We start from the raw sequence: 25,248 nt of genomic DNA on the forward strand, positions 1-25,248 counted from the left end.
CACTATAATGGTCAACTATTACCTAATTCTATTTCGAGAACCAATCCATTTTATTGATCCCAATAAAACGAGAAACAAAGCCACAGATAACATAAAATATTGTAGTAATTGTGCTTAGCGTTCAATAGCTTAGAATTTATGCAGATAACATAGATATTATAGACAAAATAAAGTCGAACATTCGTGTCAAGTATAACTTAAGTATTTTTACGATGATAGTTAACTTTTACGGTTAGTCCGGTGAGGGTGTTTATTTTTAGTGGCTTGAGCGAATTTCGTTTTCCCTCGAGTTGGATTGTTGCTTGTAACTTTAAGTTATGAGAATGAAGTAGTTTTGTAACGTGTACTTGTATTATTTTTATGTTTTTTGTAGTTGTAGGGAATAAAATTTTGAAACAGGTAAAGAGCGTTTCTTGCAGGCAATGTTGGCAGGTGTTAATGATCATATTTATGTGAGAATAAATCGATGTGGTAATTTACGTTTAAATTTATATTCTAAAAAAAAATTGTAACAGAATATGAATACCTACATAATATTTTTAATAAGAATATTAAATTTTGATAAATTTATAATATAGGTAATATTATATTCTTTTGACTTAAGCGCGTCACACACGGTGAAGATACTATGATATTTTATCTTAAGATACTGTTATATTTTATATTTATATTTACAGTATCTTAAGGTATCCGGTATCAGCGTTCTGACCATCATTTTTCTTTTTGTCATTGCGTACTAAAACCCCTGTAGAACCGCCATCCTGTTACAATTGACCCGAAACACTGACACAAAATTTCGGGTCATTTATATGGATACTGTAATAATATAAGATAATATAACTAAAATATTATAGTATCTTCACCGTATGTGACGCGCTATATTCACATAATAACAAATTAGTTATTAGAGTATGTAAATTTTATATAGAAAATAATATTATCTTTCAACAAAGTAAAGTACTCAACGACTAAGCAGCAAACAAACTATTAAAAAAAACAATACTATTAATAACTACTAAATAAAAATATTACTAGTCATAATGACAAGTGTTTAACAATTTTACGAGCCGAAAAGGTTTTACGTTATTTTTTTTAAATCGTAAACGTCTTTGTGATGTCTATGGCAACAACATGTGTTTGGCGCCAGAACCTAAAACAACAAATTTTAGCGCCATCTTGCTTTGCATCAAGTGCTTTTGTGTGTTTGTCAGTTGGTAAATAAATATCTGAGTGTGGTAGGATAGATTTGTGAGGTAGGTCATGGTTTTTAATTAACTTCTTCAGGTATTGTAATTTATTTTATTTTAAGAACTGTAATAAAATTAATCTATAAAAATTATAGTCAATATTTGGTTTGCTATTTAATTATACTGTAGAAAGAAAATAGATAATATTATTTCTTATCAATACAGTAATAGATAAAATGAGATCGATCAATAATGTTAACTGTTAAGATCAATAATTCATAAAAGGTATATTTTTATAATTCTTTATTTCAATACACAAATTTATGCCATTCAATTAATCTGTAAGTGTCATATTAATTGTATATTGAATTAAATCTTTAGTAATATGAATTCAGACTTCTTAATAGAAATGTAAGTTTTTTCATAACCAAGATGGGTATAAAATTATATAATTAAACAGTTTAGTTCATACAAAGAGACAAATCAATCAAAATACATACCTGGCATGACGTTCTATTCAAGTAAATACCGACACACTAGAATCTTGTGAATTAACCCCAAAATGAAGTACGAAATCACAATGACGTCATTCCTTCATTCGGGCCTTTATAACCCAAAGACATTTCTATAAGAATTATCACGCACAAATCGTTTTATTGTCGCGAAATAGCCTCAGAACCTTTGTCAACCATCCCTATTTGTTGATTTGATGTGAATAGTCAGAAATATCAAAAGAAATAATCGATTTATGTTTGGGGTACGTTTGACCATCTGTCCCTTGCAATATTGCTTTTTATTCACGCTTATGGGAACGACATAGGTGCGAAAGAAAGGTGTATAGTTTGATACTATTTTAATTTATTATTAAAATTGTAATGCGTTGAGCACACGTGTTTAATTATTATGATTTAATTACGGTTATTAATATGTCGACACGAGTTATTTATCCCTAATTGTGATTATATTTGCATAATTAAATTACGTATTATAATTAATTAATCCAAATATATCAATTTTTAGTAAAGTTTTATAAAAATTGGTCTAGCACGTCTAGTACATTTATTTTCTAAGTACTTACTTAAACGCTCGTAAGGTGTCTACAGCTTTGACATTTCTAGTGGCAATTTGAAATGTGCATAGAAATATAATATTTTTTAAAAACATACGACAATAATGGAATTTGAAGATTATTATTGTATCAAGACATAGCTGGGAATCATTCGCTATTAAATGTATATAATAATCATCATTGTATTATGTTACAAATAAGAACTTGTAACTGTCTTCCAAATCGGTGGTAAATGGTAAAACTATATAATATACTAGCGGTCTGCCCCGGCTTCGCCCGTGGTACATATTTCGCAATAAAAGGTAGCCTATGTTCTTTATCAGGGTCTCAAGATTATCTGTGCCAAATTTCATCAAAATCGGTCCAGTAGTTTATGCGTGAAAACCTAGCATGTATACATACATACATACAAACCTTTCCTCTTTATAATATTAGTATAGATATTATGACGATTTAAAAGTGGCTAGAAGAAGTCTAACTGAACCAATAAATGTTTAAGTTTGAAAGAACAAATAATCTGGTTTGATGAGTACATTACCACACCATCGCAATGCGCTATCAAAACGGCCCACTAAAATCTAATTTCGTAAGGAAAACTACGCACCATCTGCACCAACCGCAAACTAAACCAGTGGCCGAACCTGACCAAAACTGAATAAAACATCACACGCATATGTTCAAACAAAAAAAGCAACCCAAATTTATAACACGTCAAATTCGGAGAAATGGTTTCCTCGAGATAGAGACGTTATTTTTATATGAGAATACAATTAATTGTGCAGTCTTTCGGTACATCTGCCGCGTCTATTGTATGGTTTTTTCTACCTTTTCTACGGTGTGGAAAAAGTTCGGAGATATTTTGTAGCGTTTTTCGTTGACCCACCCAGTTTGTGTTCTTTATTATTTTTTTACATTTCACCTCATGGTTGTGTGACTTGATTTTTATGGGTGCAAAGATCAGTTATTTTACTTTTAACTGAGGTGAAGGACCATGATAACAATCAAAACATGCTAGTCAACAGATAGTATAAAATCACACTATTTATCTACCATAATAATATTATACTACCAAAAAAATGTATAAAAATATCCTTTCATTGCTTCCCTCTTAAATTTCTTAAAACGCGTGTTTTTCATACTATACTTTGTTATTATATTATGACGTCTGTCTGTATATCTATTGTTGTGGTCGATCTAAACAGGTAGCGTTTATTTAGACTTCTTAAAATTATTGTGAATAGATTTTTTCAAACTTACGCCGCCTCAAAGATTCTTCTATAACTAATATCAATTATATTATAGTTAAGCTAAGACGTTGATTCTAAATTCTACAATACTTTCTAAATTCTACAAATAGGTACAAAGTAATAATTACAATATTTAATATATATTCTACATTAAAACCCTATTACTTATACAGGGTGTCCCACTGTTGGTATACTAAGCTCAAAAGAGGTTATAGTTTTGCATACGCTGAGTACGTAAAAAATACTTATAAAATTCCAGACGCATTTTTTTTTCAAATAGATGAATTCTTAAAACTCTATGTGTACACCCCTAACAAGCAACCCGCCCAACTTTGCCACCCGCACGTGAGCTACGTTTAAGATTATGTTTTCATAGACAAAATGCTCACATTAGCGAAGCGGTATATGCCGGCTGCGCGAAGCTAGAGAAGAAAACATGAATTTTCAGGAAAAATTTTGCACAAATTTTTTGACGTAATTTTGTTGTTTAAGTATTTTTTACGTGATCAGTGTATGCAAAACTACAAGTCCCTTCGCGCTTAGTATACCAATAGTGGGACACCCTGTATACTCAATAGGTGATCAAAAGCAAAGCGTTTGTTGATTTAGAATATGTCATAGATACACTATCCGGTGCTCATTAAAATTCATGTAATCAATACGTTGTTTGTAGATAATTATACAAACAACTAATTCCGAGATTGCTATATTTTACCGCTTTCGATACCAACTCGATTCTCATAAAATACTGATAATGAACTCGAAGCGAACTTATATTACATTTCAATTACCATATAAAATATAATCGCGCTTGAATGCAACTTCGATAATCATCTAATCAGGGATCATTCAATAACTTTTATTTCAATTCGAGCAAAGATTTCCAATCCACACAAATATCCCTCTAATACCGCAGAATTAAAGTTTAAATTCCTCTGAAACCGGATAAGGCTTCAATCGAGTCCTGGTGTATTATCTTAAAGGAGTTAATATAGTCTATTTCTAGCACGTATCGTGGAAATAGAAAAAGGATTCGAAATTGAACTTTAACTCAATAGCATTAATGTCAACGTATGATAGGGCATTTAAGCGACGCTCCATTCCCAACCATCAAGTCCGATGAATCAATGATTGTACGTAATTGAGATTCGAACGCAAAACGATTTCGACTTTACGATGTGATCATGCTTCAGTGTTTCGTTAAAAAATAAGCTCCAAACAAAATGTTAATTTAATTTACCACTATTGTTTAGCCCGAATCAAACTTTTTACGAAGCCGGCAATATCTCCGTTTTATGCCCCACTGCTCGTAAACCATTTAAAAAACTTAACAGCTTAATTACGTACATATGTTAAAGTCAGACAACGATTTATAATTCAGCTTTGTACAACAATAAATTGTGGAGGAGACAATAAAGTTATTCGCGGGACACATAAAAAACGATTGAAGAAAACAAAGCGCATAATGAATTAAACAACATAATGAGCCGTCGATTTTGGGTTCGGGGAGTCAGACACCTGCGAAGGAACCGAAATGTCTTCATTAAAATGAGCGAGGCGAACAGGTGCATTTTGATTGGAAGCCCGAACACCGCTAGTTAAATGTATACTGCAATTCTGTTGTTATGTATATCAGATCGATCTATAATTATAGTTCTTCGCGGTCGAAGTTTTTTGTTCTATTTTAAAACCTTCGCTGGCTTAAAAACTCGTTCCGAATGCATATCTGTTGCCAAAAAAGTCTCGAAACGTGGAACGTTCGAAACAAATGCAAAGTATCCCGCAATTTGAACGGTTCCAGTGGGATTTTTAAAATCTCATCTCAGATTGCAGCTAACCCGCTGTATACACAAAGTCACGATCCCGGTAATTGTTTCGCTCGCTTCGTTGACAGGCACCCCGGGGACGCAACGATTGGCGGGATCTTGCAAGATGGCGTCCGACCTCGCCTGACCTATCCGTCAAGCGAAGACAGAACATCTGTTTTAACATGTCCGCTTGGCAGTTAATAAACGAGCCATATACAAACTTTTGAATTTAGAAATCTTTTTCTCAGAAGAGATCCGCGTTGACAGTTCGAGGCGTATTTATTAGGGATTTGTCTACGGATTCTTCGAACGCAAAGTATCCACTTAATGAAGTGATTTAAGCCGGAACGACAAGTGACACCTGTTTTGAAAACAAATCCATAAGTTAGAACATTTGATGATATATAGGAACTTTAACAGAACTCACACAATTAATGGTTGCAATTAAGCGATGAACAGGTAAATTTTCTTCCAACAAATGACTTTAAGTGAATAATTAAGGGCGAAGTGTAAGAATATCACTCAAAAGGAATTAGAATTTTAAGCTATCCCCTCGCCTAATCAAGGTCTTAAGAAGAACAAATTATAAGGCGGATTAAATTGAATAAAGGGTATAATGGTCTTCGGGGCTCGCAATTTCCGTTCCTACCGAAATACTCCAAGAAATATGCAGTGAAACTTTGATTGTACATCACTTGGGCTTGTTTACAACAGTCGTTAGCATGTCAGACGATCATTCAGACATTCTTCTATTTATTACCCCTTACATTGTTTACGCAACGGCGTGGGAAATATGATTTATGTGTAAAAGTTGATAATGATGACGAAGAGCTTGATTTTGTTAAAATTACTTTTATTGTTCGCCGATGAAATGTTGTTGTTGTTTAAGTTGGAGTTCTAGAGATTGAGTGGAAAATGAGAGTCGAGGTTATTCGAATTATGCGAAGGTTTAATATTTTACTAGGTTATTGCTTTTCTCGCATATTGCAGATGATGTGACGTGACTATTGTTATATAGCGATGCATCTACTGTTTCCACAGGGGAACATGTCATTTAAATGAAAACTATTAATTAAACATTTAGATGATTTGAATTATAATTTTACCCTCATCATCATAAATCAGGACGTACGGCAACCGTAACTAATAACTATTATTGAATTACAATCTAATAACTTCATCAAATTCGGTGATCATAATATAATCACGTACGTTTCGCACGTGTCACCTCAATATAGGTCAATGTAATAAATAGATCGCAATAAATAAATAATCAAGGATACGAGAACTCTGAAGAAGAAGATAATTACAGTATAAGGTTACATTACGGAAATACCAGAAAATAATACAGCTGACAGACCAAAACAACCTGCTATTCAAAGGAATTCGCCTAAATCCTACAGGTAGTAACTCGACTAAATATAATAGTCCGGGATCCATCGCTCATTAATTTTGCAAGTGATTACTATCAAGCTAATTTTTCGTGAGTAGCTTTATTTTGATGAGATGCCCAATAATTTCATGTACGAAACTCTCGATTGTGGTAGCTAACAGAGAAAACAAGGATAAAATATTTTGATTTGATGGTTCTCAAATATTAATTACTAACTGAATGTTTTTTTTTGTTCAATCTCAAGATAATTATCTAAATTATTCGAAAAAAATATTTGTCCTACAAAATCTATGGTTTGATCAAAGAGTCCCCCTTTCCAATGTGTATCGATAACGAGGTCATCATAAATGATTACTAACCAGCTGATTTTTTTATTTTCACTTATTTAATACTTATATAATTCAACAGACATATTGTCCTACAAATTGCGTAATAAATATTTGAGAACCGTCAAATCAAAAATTTTTATCCTTGTTACCTCTGTAAGCTACCACAATCGAGAGTTTCGTACATGAAATTATTGGGCATCTCATCAAAATAAAGCTACTCACGAAAAATTAGCTTGATAGTAATCACTTGCAAAATTAATGAGCGATGGATCCCGGACTATAAGGTCTCGATTCATATTGTTGTAAACATTTGCTTACTGTAATATGATTGTTGTATTAATTTCAAACGCAAAATCAACAGTTTTTAATGCAGTAATTTTTTTAAGTGTATTATTGAAGTGAAACTTCTTTATCGGGATTGGAAAAAAAAATAGTGTAACATTTTTTCATTACGCGTGACATTTTTCTGTTACGCGCCATCTTTTTCTTATCCCTACCACGCGTGATTTGACGTATTTCTGTATAGTTGCATATAGTAAATTATTTTTTGAAAAATAAGGTCATAAAGAAGTTTCACTTCTTAAGTGTGTACACTAGTACACGCACACATTTTTTTTTTGTATTAATCTATCCCTGACATGATGTCGCTTCTACTACCGAATAAACTAAACAGTAACAATTTGTATTCATTGGCTGTTTAGCTACTGTCCTGTCGTTCACCTATGGCTTATAAATTACAGGAATGTTAACCAACACGAAATTCAATTGTATCTAACACTAGCGGTCCGCCCCGGCTTCGCCCGTGGTACATATGAAAAATAGATGTTGGCCGATTCTCAGACTTACCCGATATGCACAGAAAATTTCATGAGAATCGGTCCACCTGTTTCGGAGGAGTATGCAAACTAACATTGTGACACGAGAATTTTATATATAAGATATAAATTGACTGATAAAAGGATTTTAACTTTACAAAACGAAAAGTTACCAAAGTTGACTTTATGACAGGCATTCGTTTGATAAAACAAAGCTACAGATTCTATAAAATCAAGCATTCTCACAAACAACAATATACATCCCTGCTGTATCTATAGTCCAATATAAAGTCCAAAAATCCACAATCAACAAATCATCATCGAATTGAAAAGTCAAGAGTGTCAATGCATAAAGTATTATATGAAATGCACCATGAATTATAGGGAGCGGAAATTTCTGTCTTGGAAGTCTCAATTCACTTGTCTTCCCCGAATGCAGATGTCAAAGGGGAATTAATTGCCTCATAAGAGCTACGTTTCTGAGATTGTGGACCGCTTTTTGTAGGTTTTCCTGGCAAATTAGTTGAGCTTGGATTTAAATGTTTTAAGATATTAGAGTATTTGAGTGAGGATATTGCTAATTTGTTTAAGGTATGTATTAGAAGTTAGGCGTGTGTACCTCTATGTGATAAATAAATAAACTTTTGATTGTTATTCAGCTAACTATCATTAGAAGTAATATTTTTATAAGCAATAAAACATTTCCTAGATGAATAGTTTAAGTCGAAATTAGTGTTAAGTAGTTGTTTCCTGGTTGTTCTACGGTGTTCTGAATATTGTTTTTTTTTATTGTAGGATAGGGACCTTGACCATTATCTCGCCTGATGGTAAGCTGAGACATTCAATTTGAAATAGTCTGATATAAATAATTTTGTCTATTAGCGCATGCGTTTCAATAACAAAAGAATACTTACAACACCTATTATAAATGTAACATCTATTAACAACATTATAATTTACACTACTCATAAATTTTATTTAAAAGATCTTATTTCTTAATAGTAAATCTACATCGTTCCGTATTTATCATATTTTGATAATGACGGGCAAATAAAACCCATGTTTTTATTACAAGCAAATGTGGCAATGCTAACGCGAAATTTATTGCATCGAGGTACAAATAAACTGCGATAAAACATAAAATTTTATGACCTGCTTATTTTCTGCTCGTAAATTTTTGTGTAATATTTTTCAACGAATGTTTAGATTTGCTTACCTGTTTGATGACTTCATTCAAGGTGTATCTGTAACAAGAATAATTAATTTAATAGATGATTCATATTTTAATGATTGGCACAAAAATTAATACAAGTATAGGAACAGTAAGGTATACAGCATTTTAATAAAAAAGAGCGTGTGTGCCTTGCATACGTGTCAGAAGTGAAACTTCTTTGGCAAGATTCAAAGATATCAAAATCGTCGCCTTACTCCTTGACGTGACAGTATTGTCATGATAACTATTACTATGATAACTAATACTATGATGCTACTTTTAAATTTTACTCTCAACGCGTCTAAAGAAGTATCACTTCAGAAATATATCATTAAAATAAAAATAAAAACTCAAAAGAATGGAAAATAACTGTGTAACTGTGTTCAAATCGGATAAAAGTACATAAAATCTTAATCATCAAACAATTGTATCATCAGAAACCAGAAAATATTTTCAAAAACAACTTTTACAGAATCACGTGGTTCCCGCTTAGTTCGATACGTGATCGTTGTACGGAATTAAATGTTGGCTGTTGGACAATGTTAACATTTCCCAAGCGATGGAAATTAAACTTTTAATGAGTGAATGTTTGAAATAATGAACGGAGATTAGGGTTATTAATAATGGCTAATTGTGGTTGACATTTTAGAAAGTGTTAAATTAGCAGGCGAATAATTTATATTTAGAAAACACATTATGACGACATAAAAATTCGTCACTCATGTGGTTGCCTTCTTTGATAAAAATTATTAATGCTTTGATAAAATTATTCCTTCTACTTAAACCTTTAAACATTCTCAAATAGAATTAGAAAATTTGTTTAAGTCTAGACTACGCAATAAACACGTTACATTCTAGTTTTACTACCTGATCTATGTTTTACGGATACTCTGTATTTTCAAATAAAGTAAAAAGAATACAAAGTATACAAAGTAACAACATCTCTTCCATAATTTCATAACACCACAAACAAGCATCGTCGTTCTTTCTTACAAAAATCGAGAACATTATGTGATAGATCACTTTTTCATCATCCACATCATTACCAATTGCTATAAAAACGTGCTTTAATGATCCCACTTTCAATCCCTTCGCACGTTATTTCTTATACCTGGAAGGCAAGCGCATCTTCCAATTTCTAAATCCACCCATCTCTTTTCTCCCTAACAACTTCCCTATCCCCCTCTCGCTCCTTCTTAGAACCTTATGCGGCGCTCTGAGCAAACAACATACGTTCAGAATTAAGCAATTATAGTTAATTTCGAATCTCCCCATGGCCGGTCTTGTCGGCAAGAGAATGTGTTATTTTGAATTGTAATTTGTGAGAAGGCATCCGCCTGAGCAGCTGTAAATTATACACCGTATATATAGGTAATTTTTAAGTGGAGTATTAGAGTACTACTGGAACTGTTACGCTTCACAAAGCATGACTTTTGATATCGCTTATGGGAACATTAGCCATCACACATCTCTTCAATTTGGCCCGTAGACCATACCATTTTTTCAGAAAGGTGATCTATTCCACACGTACACAATTCCAAAAACAAAACTCGATGAAGCATAGACTATAAAAACCTAATCGAATAAATGGACCATTAATTCAAACAGCGCTCGATCGAGACGTCAAATCGAATACCATTTGAAAATTTCATTATGCATTCCACCGAAGAAAAAATAGTAGGTACACGTCGGATACGGAATTCGAAACCATAACGACAAAGTGATTAATATTCTTGTGGTTCGGATGACACTAGCACCACCAACTCATGTAATATGATTGGACGTATTCATATAAATTAAAACACCGGGCGGAGTCTATTGGTATAATTAAAAAGCATAGATTATTATCGCCTTTCCAACCAGCCAGGTTTCCGGCGCGTAATTGTTAATAGGCCAGTTTCAAATAGGTTTTTTAACGAACATTGTTTTTGTGAAGCACGCGAGGGGTAACGAATGCGCTATACAAAATGGAGTATTAAAATCAATGTTTAATTTTTCTTTTGTATGTTAAAGCGGGGGAATTTATTATGAATGGTAATTTTTAATTTGATTATTAAATTCATCCATTGTATTAAGATTTTTCATGGAGATAGTAAACAATTATTATAATTCAGGTGGATTTCGTTCCAATGAATAAGCCAATGAATATAACTAAAGCTTTTGAGGCAAGCAAGCAATGTATGAATAAAACACAAATTATACAAAAATTTTATACCTACCTATTAATAATCTTGAATTCAAAGGATTAAAATATTGTGCCCTTTGACCACTGAGATTTTATTCTAGGTTAGTAAATATTCTTCCCATCCCTTCCCATCAACCCAAAATACATGCACATGCACATGCATGTGAAAGTGAAAAAGCACACGATTTAATACCTACATATCAATACAATACATTTGATTTAAGTACATTAGACAGCTCTTAAGGTGGAATACATTCAATACGTATTACATAGCTAGTGTATCCACAAAATAATAAATCAAACACTAAGATATTTTTCATCTCTAGTCACTAAGCAAATAACATTATTTTGCAACCGAATACTGGCAAAATGAGTCACTTAGCACAGGAGATGCGGGTGCTTATCGCGTCTTGATAAATTATCCGTGTACCGGTGATGTTAGTACTATGTCAAGTGTTATGATTACAGAGTAATTCAGAGGTAACTTTATAGATATAGGTATCATCATCAGACCATTATGTTCCCACTGCTGGGACATGGGCCTCCCCTAAGGCATATAGATAGGTATCCTTATATGAACAGTGATCAATCTTTTAAAATAATTATCTCAAAAGAATTATAAGTAAATTCTAGTACCTATCACAGTTCGATTGAGCTGGAATTCTGAAAGAGTAGGTGCTTAATACTGTTAATTTTTGACTCGAAGCTCAACAATACAGAAATTAAAAGAAATATTCACAAAAATATATTATGCTCCATACAATAACGAAAATAGAGACTGATGCTTCATGTTGTTATTTTCTGGCTTAAACCTACAGAAATTTTAAGGAAGATCCATAATAATTTTCATAACAACTAAGCACTTACGCTTGAAATCCCGCGATCGAAAATGAACTAGTGAATTATCTAAAATAACTGTTCACAGTTTCACAGATAATTATTGTAAAGTTTTTAGTGCAGAAAAAATTCTAGATCCAGGAAGAATTCGCCAGTTCGCAACTAAACCGGGAAAGTGAACATAAAGACAGATCGTAAATTATTAACAGCCCGCATTTCCTCTAGCATGCTATTACTGTAACACCCGTGTTATTTGCTTTATGTTCTCGAATATTCTGATATTGTTTGGGAGGTCGTTCTGATTATATAGGATAATGAACCTAGTGTGTATTGATTTTAGGAAGCTTGATTATAAGGACTGATTTGTCTCTATTGGAAGGTTGCTCTGAGTAATAGATCTAACAAATATTTATACAAATACATTTTTTAAGAGTTTACTTTTTAAAAATGGATAGTCTTTAGTATTAAACATTGATAATCAGATTGTTGGCTGTGGACCTCAGCGCGAAGGCCAGACTGATAATGAGCGATGGTAAACTCTGTAAGAGTTGAGAAGCACAGCTGAGTTTAGACCTTTTGACATCAATCCTTTGGTATCAAAAGTTGTAATTGTTTAGTTCTTAATTTAAGTAGAGTTACAATGTTTTGTGGCAATAAATGTATTCTGTTCATAAATATACAAACACAAAGGCAGTTTAGATTTTAGTTTTTTATAGGAAAGTATATCCTGGCGATAATATTAAGAAAATAATATATGGAACGGCTGACACGTCTTTAATAACATATTTAATATCCCAAGAATATAGCCAATGTTTTTGTAGAATGTTTCGTAGAATAAGTAAAAAGCCTGAACCTTATTTCTCAACTATATTATGAAGGAAGCTTTCGTTGATAAAACAATATGTAGGTAAACATATTTTCACGTTAAATTAAAAACAACAATAGTTTAAAGGTTTGTACTTAGCTAGCTACAGCATACGATTAATTAATACTACTATACTATCTACTAATAAAGATTTAATGCCGCTTAAAGCAGATAAAAAAGAAGCACTTAGAACTATCATCAGACAATAAAGTTTGTTTTCTTTCTTTCTTTCTTTCTATATTTACAATTTACATGATAACTTCATTAAACCGAACTAGAATTTAATACTGCAATCAATTGACAGTTCATTTCTCATAATTTACATTGGCACCTCTATTTTTTTTTTTTTTTATTTATTTATTTAACATAATATTAATTCTTATGATCTAATTTACATTGATGCAATCATAAACTCATTCAAGTTTTTCTGTGCACCATAAGCCCACAATCCGCTACATATGTTTTAATACTTATTGTTAGTTCTTAATCCTAATAAAAATTTTCTAAGTACCCTCTACTTAGAAAATTTTTAGTGACGAGCGACATCGGTAATCTTGCTGGCCGTGTAAACATACAGTATGATCCTTCCGTGAATCTATAATTTTGTATTATTTGTATTTATATTTAGATAAAATTAGTAATAAGTTAGGTATTAATTACATATATAGTTAGTTACAAGCTAGTATTACTGCAGTTATTCATAGCCCGTATAATTGTGTTATTAACCATGCAAACACTATTCCTGTATTAGCTGTAAAGCGCTCTAAACACCTCGTTCAGAATTTGCATCACAAAGCTGGCGACTAATGACTGATAGTTTGCCTTTATAATGTACTAGATTTCCGCCCGCGGCTTCGCCCGCGTTTGCAAAGGAAAACCCGCATAGTTCCCGTTCCCGTGGGATTTCCGGGATAAAACCTATCCTATGTGTTAATCCAAGTTACCCTCTATATGTGTGCTAAATTTCATTGTAATCGGTTCAGTAGTTTTTACGTGAAAGAGTAACAAACATCCATACATCCATACATCCATACAAACTGTGATCGGTGATAAATGGTAACACTATTGGTATGACTATTCAAAGTGCAGTCTAATTGCATGAAAAAAAAGTATGAAGGATATATATGGCTGAAAATTTTGTTTATTTAAACGCGCTAAACTCAGGAACGACGGGTTCGATTTGAAAAATCCTTTCAGTGTTAGATAGCCCATTTATTGAGGAAGGATATTATCACCCCAAGACAAATTATACGTGCGGAGCAATGCGGATAATTATTAGTATATTATTTTATTTATAAACTTCTCCGCTTTTGATAAAGAACATAATATTATTCAGTCTATGAAAGCAAATTCCTTCAAGCTTACTTCTAAGTAACTTACAAAAGGTTTCTGGTATCTTCAAATAGATTAAAACTTCAAAGAATTAAAACCAACCACATTAAAAGCGCAAACAAATCAGAATGTCTCCACAATTCGCGAAAACAATTCCATTTACCAAATTATGTATAATTAACGGTTCAGTGCTGTTTTCAAATTAAGTGTCGAATTTTATTAACAATGTACTTGTTTTCGAATATATTAACATTAAACAAATAACAAGGTAAAAATTATTATGCATATTGCCGCTGGCCGCATATTCATTCGCTGAAATAATGTGTATATTAAATATGAATACAATATTAATGTCCCAGTGTTCTCTTGTTAAAATCTCGTTTCGTAATTAAGTGTTTGCGCATTTGATTTTGTTTTATATGTATACTTAAATAAAGCTTAAGGTTGTTTAAACGCGCTAGTCTCAGGAATCTTTCTCTGGTTCGAATTGAAAGAAATGGATAGTCGTAAGACTAACTGCACCTCTTTGATCTGTCTAAATTTACTTAAGTATATCTATTATTTACTTTAATACTATATTGAGGTAGTATTATCTCAAATATGAAATCCTTACAGCTTCATTTATGTCTGTTTTGCTGAACATAATTTTAATTTTTTCCTAATTATAAAAATAATTTAAAATTGATAAAATGAATTAGTGAACAATTTCTCTTTCAAGTAAATTGTATTTTGTTAAGAATACAAAAAGAAAGAAAAAAGTCATGAAATGTTAAAATAATTTTTAAATCCGATCAATTCGTTCCAGAGATTTGCGTGTTCAAACAAGCATGCAATGAGCTTCATTATATCAGTATAATCTAATGAAATATCACATTTCAAACGATACAATTCTGAAAGCATCATTCAAAAAAAGCTACGTAAAGCATTACTTCAGTTAAATTTAATATTATATTAGTATTGAATATAAGAGGGAAATAATCCATACTAATATTATAAATGCGAAAGTAACTCTGTCTGTCTGTCTGTTACTCAATCACGCCTTAACTACTGAACCAATTCGCATAAAATTTGGTATAGGGATATTTTGATACCCGAGAAGGGACATAGGATAGGTTTAATCCCGGAAATCCCAATTTATTAATGTCTAACTGTACGGGAACGGGACTATACGGGTTTTTCTTTGACTGCGCGGGCGATGCCGCGGGTGGAAAGCTAGTTAATAATAATTTCGAAACGTATACTCATATCCATAAAAATTAAACCATTAGAAATTCTTCTTCAGCATACATATTATTCTGACATACGCTTAAAATGTAGCTTTTAAATAAATAGCTAGAATTAAAAGTCAATCATACAAAACATCTAAACCGCTTTCGATACGAATCTACAAAAAAAAAGCCCTAGCAATTACTCTGATATAATGGAGTCTAGTATTTCTGACGTTAAAACCTTGAGCCGAGTATCCAGTTTCATAAATTATAATGAACAAGGGGGATTTTAAAAAATAAAAATGTAAGTACTGCGCCCTTAGCAAGGAATTAAATTGTCACTATAGGTAATTCTTACAGCTTTAGCAAAAATTATTCGTTTATTTATTACTATGAAACTTGGATATTTTACAAGTCCAAAATTGTTTGCTTACTTGAAAAAAGGTTTTAGTTTCAAATTGAAAACTAGGCAAGTTTTAAGATGTCATTTAACATATTTTACTACAACCACAATGCATTTCATTACTTTGAAAATGTAACCTTATGTCAACATATTAGAAACTAATACGCATTAAAACGTATTTAACATTAAGCTGTGGAAAAAATCGCGTTGTCATCCCGTCAACGTCGAGGCGTGACGAATCGCGATGTAGACGTCAATTCCTTTACATTCTCGAAAAAACCAACAAGATTTAAAAAAAGAACAATCACAGAGTAAATAAGAAACGATCGATCGATGTCGTGACATCTCTGCTACTAGTAAAAAAAAGAATGACCATTTACATTTTTTACTGGCCGCTTGTCCTAATTCGTTTTTTCGAATTTCAAATTTAAAAGTTCTGTAACGAATTTTTATATTCATGAACGGTGTTAGTTTTGGAGATTTTTTGTTTGCACTTTCAGCTGTTGCAAAAATACCGGAACTAAAATGTTTGTCTATAACGGTTCGTTTGTTAAAAAGGTTATTCGAGTGATAAAACGTTAGAAAAAGTGCATCCAATTTTAAAAACTATGACAGAACAAAAACACGCCAATCTAATAACAATATACTACAGTTTATTCTAAACGCGGAGCGAAAAATATTTGACGCACGACGTTTAAAATTCCATACATTTATCTATATACATAGTTATGATGTTGTCCGTCCTTTGTTTCGTGGGATAATAAAAGTCTACACTGCCGACTCGATTTTTATGTGTGACTTAAGTTATGTGAAAAACTTTGCTGTTGCTAAACTAGCATTTCTTCATGGTTTTACCCGCATTAACTCCGCTCCTATTGGTTTTAGACCTTAGTGACCTAATATTGAAATAATGTTACAAATCAGACCCGAATCAGATCCTGAAATAAGTGTGTTCAAGCAAGCAAACAATCTCTTCAGCTTTATAATATTTGTATTGATATAAAATGCTGAAACATCCATACTAATATTATAAATGCGAAAGTAACTCTGTCTGTCTGTCTGTTACTCAATCACACCTAAACTACTGAACCAATTTTCATGAAATTTGGTATGGAGATATTTTGATACCCGAGAAAGGACATAGGCTACTTTTTATCCCGGGAAAATGACGCAATCCTGGAAATCCCACGGGAACGGAAACTATGCGGATTTTTCTTTGACTGCGCGGGCGAAGCCGCGGACGGAAACCTAGTACAAAATAAGTGATCGTAAAACAAAAACTTACAGATACAACATTGGCCTTTCTAAATCTTACTTAAAACCAAACAATATTACAATTATTAAAGGACAATCATAATTTTTCGTTGTCATAAACCATAGTACACAATATGAAAGCATAAAACAGATTAATCCATTGTGTGAACGGGCCTTTAAATTATTTTATTCTAATGTGATCAATCATTTGTGTTCATTAGGAGGGAATATAAATGACTCCAATCAGCGCTGTAAGTACTTTAAGTGTCGGCGCATAATTTCGAAATAATTGGCTTTTTAAAGTATTACGGTTTTTAAGACACCTATTAAAAAACAGGATATCGGTATTTTTCTTGCGTTCGGATTGCTCTATCAATTTTGAAGCGGTTTTATGAACGCTTTGATAGTCTGAGCTGATTAACTTCATTTTTGTTTTTTGTAGACTTCGGCACATCTCAAGAATTGTTTCACTTCTTTACTTATATAGAATTTTATGTTGATGTAATTCACCTAAACCTACCGTTTATCTAATTTATGAAATTTCTGTTTCATTATTATTGTTACGTACAAGTATTCATAGAGCTTTTGGTTTTAAACCTTGTTCCTCTTTTAGGACATAAAACATTATTGTTTTTATAACAGATCAATATGAGATTTGTAGCCTCTCTATACTGTCAATACTGGTATTATTCTTACTAATACATAGTCAATCGTTAGCTGCTCATTTAAACTTAATTAACTGTACACTTTAGTAACATAAATCGAGCCGTAACCAAGCTTGCACTCAGGTAAGTACACAATACGAATTGAGATGTAACTTTCCATCTCGAGAGCCATTAAATCGTTTTGTTTTACTCGCCTCCTTTATTTGTGTTTTTTGTTCCTACAGTTCGAAGAAGTAAGTTATTTTTAATGTTTATATTACCGCTTATTTTGCGTTGGAGATCATGTCCTGTAATTATTGTTGAAGTATTGGCTCGACGAAATTACGGGGGGTTTTAATTTGTTTTTCAAGTACGTTTTGTTGGTTCGTTATATTGACTTGTTGTTCTTGTGATGTGGGTGTTAGGCTCGTGGCTAGTTGCATGTAATGGCAGATAAACTTCAGTTTAAATAATAAAGGTATGGTCATTGGTCATTACGTAGACATTGACTGTATAGCTGTAAAATTTTGTGTTTACTGTTCTTAAAAGTTGTTTGTAGTCATTAAGTAAAGAATCTGCCTGCCTGTATGGTCCAATGATAACTCACTTCTGTGTAACGATCAAATTAATAATAGTTGTCCCGTTGTTTAAGTGCTTGAGTTTAATTCAGTTTTGTTTCCTTTTAACGTATGTATATTCGTAATTGCGCTGCTTTGTCTCACATTCCTAGAACATTAACAGAAATCGTTTTTATTTCTCAATGTTCTAAAATAACACAATGGAAAGGTAAATAATTGAGGTTTCTTTTGTCTCACTTATCTTTTAGTCAATGGAGATTAATTAAAGGTGATTGTTCATATTTGCATATCATGTTCATTAGGTAAGATATGAATGCCTGCAATCAAGATAGTGTTGGGATTACCCAATAGTCGGTATTGCTGATTTTTAAGCTTGTAATTGTATCTTACACAACTTGGAGTTAGAGATAGTTAATGTTATTTAGTATGTATATAAACTTTAGATAACTATTCTTTGGCTTTGTAAACAATAAACAATACATTGAATCAACACAACGAACAATCATATTATTATAAAACAATTCCATGAAATTTAATTCAATGAACGCTAACGTTCACCAAATTTCGATGCCGCAGAATAAACACTTGGCAAATGCAAATCAATTTTATAAAGCCACAAACAATGGCTGAAAACCGCGACACAAGTGCTCTGCTAATATTACTTCTAGTTTTGAGATGGGATAAATTATTTATAAACCGCGAATTGAGTTCAGACTAATAATCCTGTCTTGCTAGAAACTTGAAAGGATTCAACATTTTTATTCGTTATTGAGGCAAGAATCGAAATTAGATGAATTATTTTTGAAACTTGAAGATAATGATTTAATTTTTAAGTATTGTGAAAAGCGGCATGTTTTAACTGCTCGGCAGTGTTTTAAGAATAATTGAAATACCCTTGAAATAACATAATATAAGGATTCTTATTATGTCAAAAGACTAGTGATGACGACCCCGACCGCGACCTATATAGCGCTGTCATTTTTCCATACTGGAAATTACACATTTTGGTTTTTAGGGCTTCCAGGACGTAGTTTAAAAATTATAGCGCACTTAATATTTCTACAAAAAAGTGTAATGCAGACTTTCTTTTTACTTGTTCAATCACGTGACAACACCTTTTCGTCAGATTGAGTTACATCTCAATAGTGCATGATTTGACAAAACGTCTGTATTCCGCCTGTCTCGTTTCATGAATTTAAAAACGTTTTGGAGAAAAGGGCCAAGGTCACTCTTCAGACGTGACCTACGGGCTACAAACGTTGACTTGTGTCATAACTGAGATGTTTTAATTTATTCGTAAAGTTTGAATATGAATAGGTGTATTCATTGTTTTAGTTTGAAATTTAAATTTATATAGTGTAGTCTCTTGAACCACCCATATTATAGTAAGCGTCTGTGACACATAAAGCTGTATAATTGAAATTATAAGGTACTAGCTTTCCAGCCGCGGCTTCGCCCGCGTTTTCAAAGAAAAACCCGCATAGTTCCCGTTCCCGTGGGATTTCCGGGATAAAACAAATCCTTTGTGTTAATCTAAGTTACCCTCTATATGTGTGCTATTTCATTGTAATCGGTTCAGTAGTATTTGCGTGAAAGAGTAACAAACATACACATCCATCCTCACAAACTTTCGCATTTATAACATTAGTAGGATAGGATAGTATAGGATAGGATTAAGATTTCGTAGACCAAATTTTTTTCATTATTTTCAATCTATTCACGAGTTTACTACAAATTTGCGAAAACTTAACAACTAGGGTGGTCTATCTCCTTTAAATGGAACAATTTAATTCCGAGACTTGAGAGACAATAAAAAAATATGACAAACAAGATGATATCTCACGAGAAAGTAATAAAACGCGGTTTATCACAAAGGACATTGTTGCAGTAGTTCACATTTAAGAAATTAAACAGTAGCATTTAAGACTGGTTCTTTAACCATTAATTTTGACAACGTAAACGAACACATATACCTTTTGGAAATGTTGTTTTAACAACACAGTAGTGCAAATGTACTTTGAATTTCAGTTCTTAAAATATAAGTACCTATATATTTTAAGGAACTTAAAAACTTTTTACGCGAATCAAACCCGCATATTCTAACCACAGTAAAAGTAACCAAAGCTAGCTTATACTCCGAGCACTTGCATGATTAAAACATCAGCGGGAAAACAAAAACATAACCGAGGGCGGTCGTGCCTGCGGGTGTAAGGTATATAATAATTATTGTTAGCCTCAAAAACGCCGCCACGCACACATGGATAGTACAAAGCGCGCGCGCACACACGCGCAGAACTTTAATAGGCGCGTGAGTTCACGCACACATGCGCAGAACATTAATAGGTGCGTGAGTTCACGCACACATAGAAAACCTTATTCGTAAGTTCACGCACACATGGATAAACCTTATTCGCATGTAAGCACACATGCTGAGCGAACATCATAATTACGAGGGCCACTGGCGTGCGTCGAGTTGTAACGAGCTTAAACAAAATGGCGGATTATTTTATTTATACCAAATTGTTGTTGAAGTTATTGCTTTTAGTTGTAGTCACGTCTTCAGGTCGGATATGCATCTGGAAGAATTTAGTCTAGAATAAGACAATCTATCCAGATTAGTTTAGGTCCAGCCGTTTCAGGTTTCTTGTTAGAATGTCAAAATTCTTAAAGACAGCATATAAAAATTGATTTATTAAGATTATAATATTATCGCTTTGTTATTTTTTAATGTTTTTAGGTTTCCGAAACTATTACTGAGACTTCGATATCTGTTTGTCCTTGCGTAAGTATTCAATTCGAATATTAATTATGGCCATTATCAAAAATACATTATTCAGTTTTAATTGCAAGTATCATTGTAATAGTTATAAATATTATTTTTAGTAATATCTGTTTAGCTTAATTATGTAAATGTATGTCAACTATACGTGAGTAGATACTTGACATGAATCTTCATTATCTGATAAGAATAATTTTATGTAAAAATAAACATTTCCATAATTAAAAAATAAACAGTATTTTAAAATTAAACTATTCTAAATTTAAAATTCAATCGTAATTTGAAATCTGTTTATCAAAATATTTAAGAGTTGGTTTATTCTCGGACGCTTCGCTTCGCTTCGGCGAATAAGAAACGAATTCAGATAATAAAGTTTTGAATAGAGATACTCTTTAACTGTTTTATCTATGACGTGATCAAAGCGTAACGAATAATTAAAATAACTTAAGATTAAGTGCATTATATTTTTCAATTAACTTGTTAAAGAAAGAATGAGGAATTAAACATAAGTTCGTTATCTTCGAACAAAAAGCTGATGAGAAGATTATTTATTTTAATTTAAAATGTAAGTTGACGATGCTTTATATAGTTTATTTATTTGTGAGAATGTATTATGAACTTAATTATAATGCGCGCATGTATTTATTAGTGTTTATTCATTAATTTCGGAATATACATTAGGTGATTTATACATAAATAATAATCATTAATCATATTATTATAATATAACATATTTATGAACTATACGACGTACTCCACAATTCAATTAATAAAAACTTACCTCCCGATCCAGCCTGCCAGTTATTCCATTTATACAAAATATTAAAAAGCATGACATACTTCTTATTCTACAACAATTCTCTTCAGCCATGGTCTAAACTATTCAAAAAAAAAAAAGTCAAACAATACGCCTAATGGCGGGAATCCACGTCCCACGTATGGTAATGAAGTTTAATTCATTCGGGTTAGAACGGTAGCTTGAAGCATTTAAATATGAGTTAGTCAACGATTAATAGTTTAACTAGTTATTACCCGCTGGTTCGCTTGTACTTTGGACATTTTGATTTCAAAGTACCTACGAAGATTTGAATAAGCCCCAAGTTACTGTACCGTAAAGAAAAATATCCATTTTTTAACAGGTAAGCAGGTTTATTTTTGATATGGTTAATAAAATAGTGGGTCCACGTTCCAGAAAAAAATATTTAATCTAAAGTAACTTTGAAAAAAAAACTGTGACGTAAAAGAAAGACAGTCAAACAAACACTTTAACATTTATAATAAGAAACTCCAAGAATAATAGAAACTGATTCTATAAAACAGGCACTTAAAATTAATATTATTAGTTGACTTAAGAGAACTAGACTGTCTTAAAGTACATTCCATGAATGATTTAGGAAATACCTCAGCGAGATCATACAAATTTAAATAGCAAAGGCTTTGTGTAAATCTAAGTACGAAAGAAAAAGAATTTATTATTAACGTTTAAATTTTTTATCCTTTAATGAAAATTGATATAATATTCTGATGATCACTTAGATGTCTTAATGTACTGCAAATCTTATATTACGAAGTAGATAGGTTTTAAAATAATTGTATGCACAAAAAAAATGTGTGCGTGTACTAGTGTACACACGTAAGAAGTGAAACTTCCTTATTTTCAAAAATAATTACTATATGCAACTTTACAGAAATACGTCGAATCACGCGTGGTAGGGATAAGAAAAAGATGGCGCGTAACGGAAAAATGTCACGCGTAACGAAAAAATGTTACACTAAATTTTTTTCCAACCCCGATAAAGAAGTTTCACTTCAATAAATGTTGTCATTTAACAAATTAATTGTGTGTTACTATACAAGTATTTCATTGTTTAATTTGATTTATAGAGTGTTTTTGTAAATTGTAAATTGCTTTTATTCGAGTCAAAGTTTTGACAATCATCAAAACAGGGATTAACCATATATAAGGATAATATTATTAAATTAATCTTTACACTACTAATAATTCAATGTATCTCTTTTAGATATTATGCTCTAACCGCTTTTAAAGATACAACTTTAACAATAGTAATTGCTATTTAAAGAAAAGCCTGAGGCAAGTGAGATACCGGGATAAAACAGAAACTCGAAGGCATCTCAACAGCTGGTGGAATATATTATTTACGGTGAATAAAAATCTGCGAGATAATATGATAATGTTCCGGTAAATTTGATCCAGATAGCATCTATGGATAGCGCTTTAGGACCTTTCAACGGCCATTTTAATAGTGCAAATAGAGAATGGACATGTATTTCATATCCTACCTTGCCTTATATTGATGATCTTATATTGACTTTTGCAAAATAGTTTAAGCATAAGAAAAATTTTAATAGATAAAGTATCTATTTTACATATTATTTTGATATCAGAAACTCATCCAATATTACACAATTTATAGTGAAATTATTATTTTCTCTATAAGCTATGTTAACGTGATAAATGTATCTCAAACCCAAAGCCAGGGCGAGCTGCTAGTATTCTCTAATAATTAACAAAGCACCGAAACTTAACCCCGGCCAATAAATTTTACATCTCCAGAGTAAAATAACCCGACTTCTTAGAAATCCGAGATAACAGATAAAATTTCAAATCACACAAATTAAAAATTCCCAAGAGCCGTCCAAATTAAGTCGGTTAAGAAAAATAACATACAAATAGCTAATCAAGATTGTGGGAAGGAATGGTAATTATCAAATAGATTATAATCTACTAACAAACTAGTTTGTAATGGACGACAATTATTATCAATAATTACTTGGTGATGATGAATTGTTGTTTCGTTAAAGTGATCTAAATGACACTAACGTGGACACGCAAGGTGCATGTAATTAAATAGAAATGGACAATCCAAAATGTGCTTAATGATTTATAGTTTAAGGTTGAAATTTAAGTTACTAAATGCGAAACAGCACTTGCTAATAAAGGTACTTTAGAACGTCTCATCACGTACTAAGTATACATAAGGAAAGCTATGTACTTCGACAATCCGTATAAATCAAGCCTGTAAATATTTTCTAAGGTTCAGTCAAACTTCTAACGTGAAAGAAATCTATTGGAGTCAGACTGAGAAAGCACACTGAAACGTTTTAATTTATAATTGAGTTAGACTTCTATCGTTCGGTTAGTGTCCAACTATCTGTGCAGTGAGAAACAAAGCATTAAAATAATTAGTTTTGTTTATTTTAGGTCCACTAGGCCCTATTGATTAACCTTCATAGTCTTTATAAAAATCTAATACGTATAAACTAGTTTCGAGTATTTGCTATCTTTTAAATTGTTTACTTTCTTACTGCTGTATCATAGATGGTTTTAATATCAATTGTTTCTTTGATTGTAAAACAATACTTTGCTTTCAACGCTCATCATCTATTTAATTTTAAATGGGAGAAAGAAAGAAAGCTGGGGAATGTTTATAGCAAACTTTGTCTCTTCTTCCATGAAAGGACTCTTTGAAAAGGGAATTTCCCTGAAAAAAATCAGTTTGATGAGCAAAGCAACTTAATTTTTGTTAAGTACTTCTCAATTTAATATTTCTTATGTTTGTGAATTGAAGTGTATATTCTTGGTATCAAAAACTAAGCATATAGACACGTTTTCATGTGAAGCTCGTTACAAATTGAAATACCGAGCTATTTAGCAATAAGGTCATGTTTTTCCGCGTGTTTGGTACAAATAATAAAAATTATACAATATTCGAATTGCCTGGATAAAGTTATTTGCAGTTTTACGGTGTATACCAACCAGGTTTTGAATTAACCATTTTTTAATCAACATCAAGACGATTAACATCGCAATCTGTCCATGACTACGCTTCGTGTATAATGTGTCCGAAACGTCATGTTAAATTATTTGTTGAATGAATCGCGTTTTAAATTAAGTAATGGATAACATGGCGACTGGTTTAAATGCTTCATCATCTGCATGTAATCACAATACTTCATCATCATCACCAACATCATGTCCTAAATTTGGAGGGAGACAAACATAATCCAGTAGAATAAAAACACTTTGGCAAATTTAAAAAGCATTTGTTTCTTAATAACACGCATTTTGTTTATAAATAAC

General features: G+C 32.0%; 1 protein-coding gene across 2 annotated transcripts in view; it reads right to left on the reverse strand.

Moving 5' to 3' along the window:
• Positions 1 to 25,248, reverse strand: part of pxb (putative Hedgehog signaling attenuator pxb) — a 198,518-nt gene that overhangs the window by 91,622 nt on the left and 81,648 nt on the right. For both annotated transcript variants that reach the window (XM_090112425.1, XM_090112426.1), the window contains exon 3: positions 9,065 to 9,092. The gene's annotated coding sequence lies outside the window, so the exon portion shown is untranslated. The remainder of the gene's footprint in view (positions 1 to 9,064; positions 9,093 to 25,248) is intronic.

This window comes from Colias eurytheme, chromosome 18, assembly GCF_061535395.1.
Source record: "Colias eurytheme isolate Ceu_HAF_F1 chromosome 18, ilColEury1 Martin Lab GWU primary, whole genome shotgun sequence".
In the NCBI taxonomy this organism is placed as follows: Eukaryota; Metazoa; Arthropoda; class Insecta; order Lepidoptera; family Pieridae; genus Colias; species Colias eurytheme.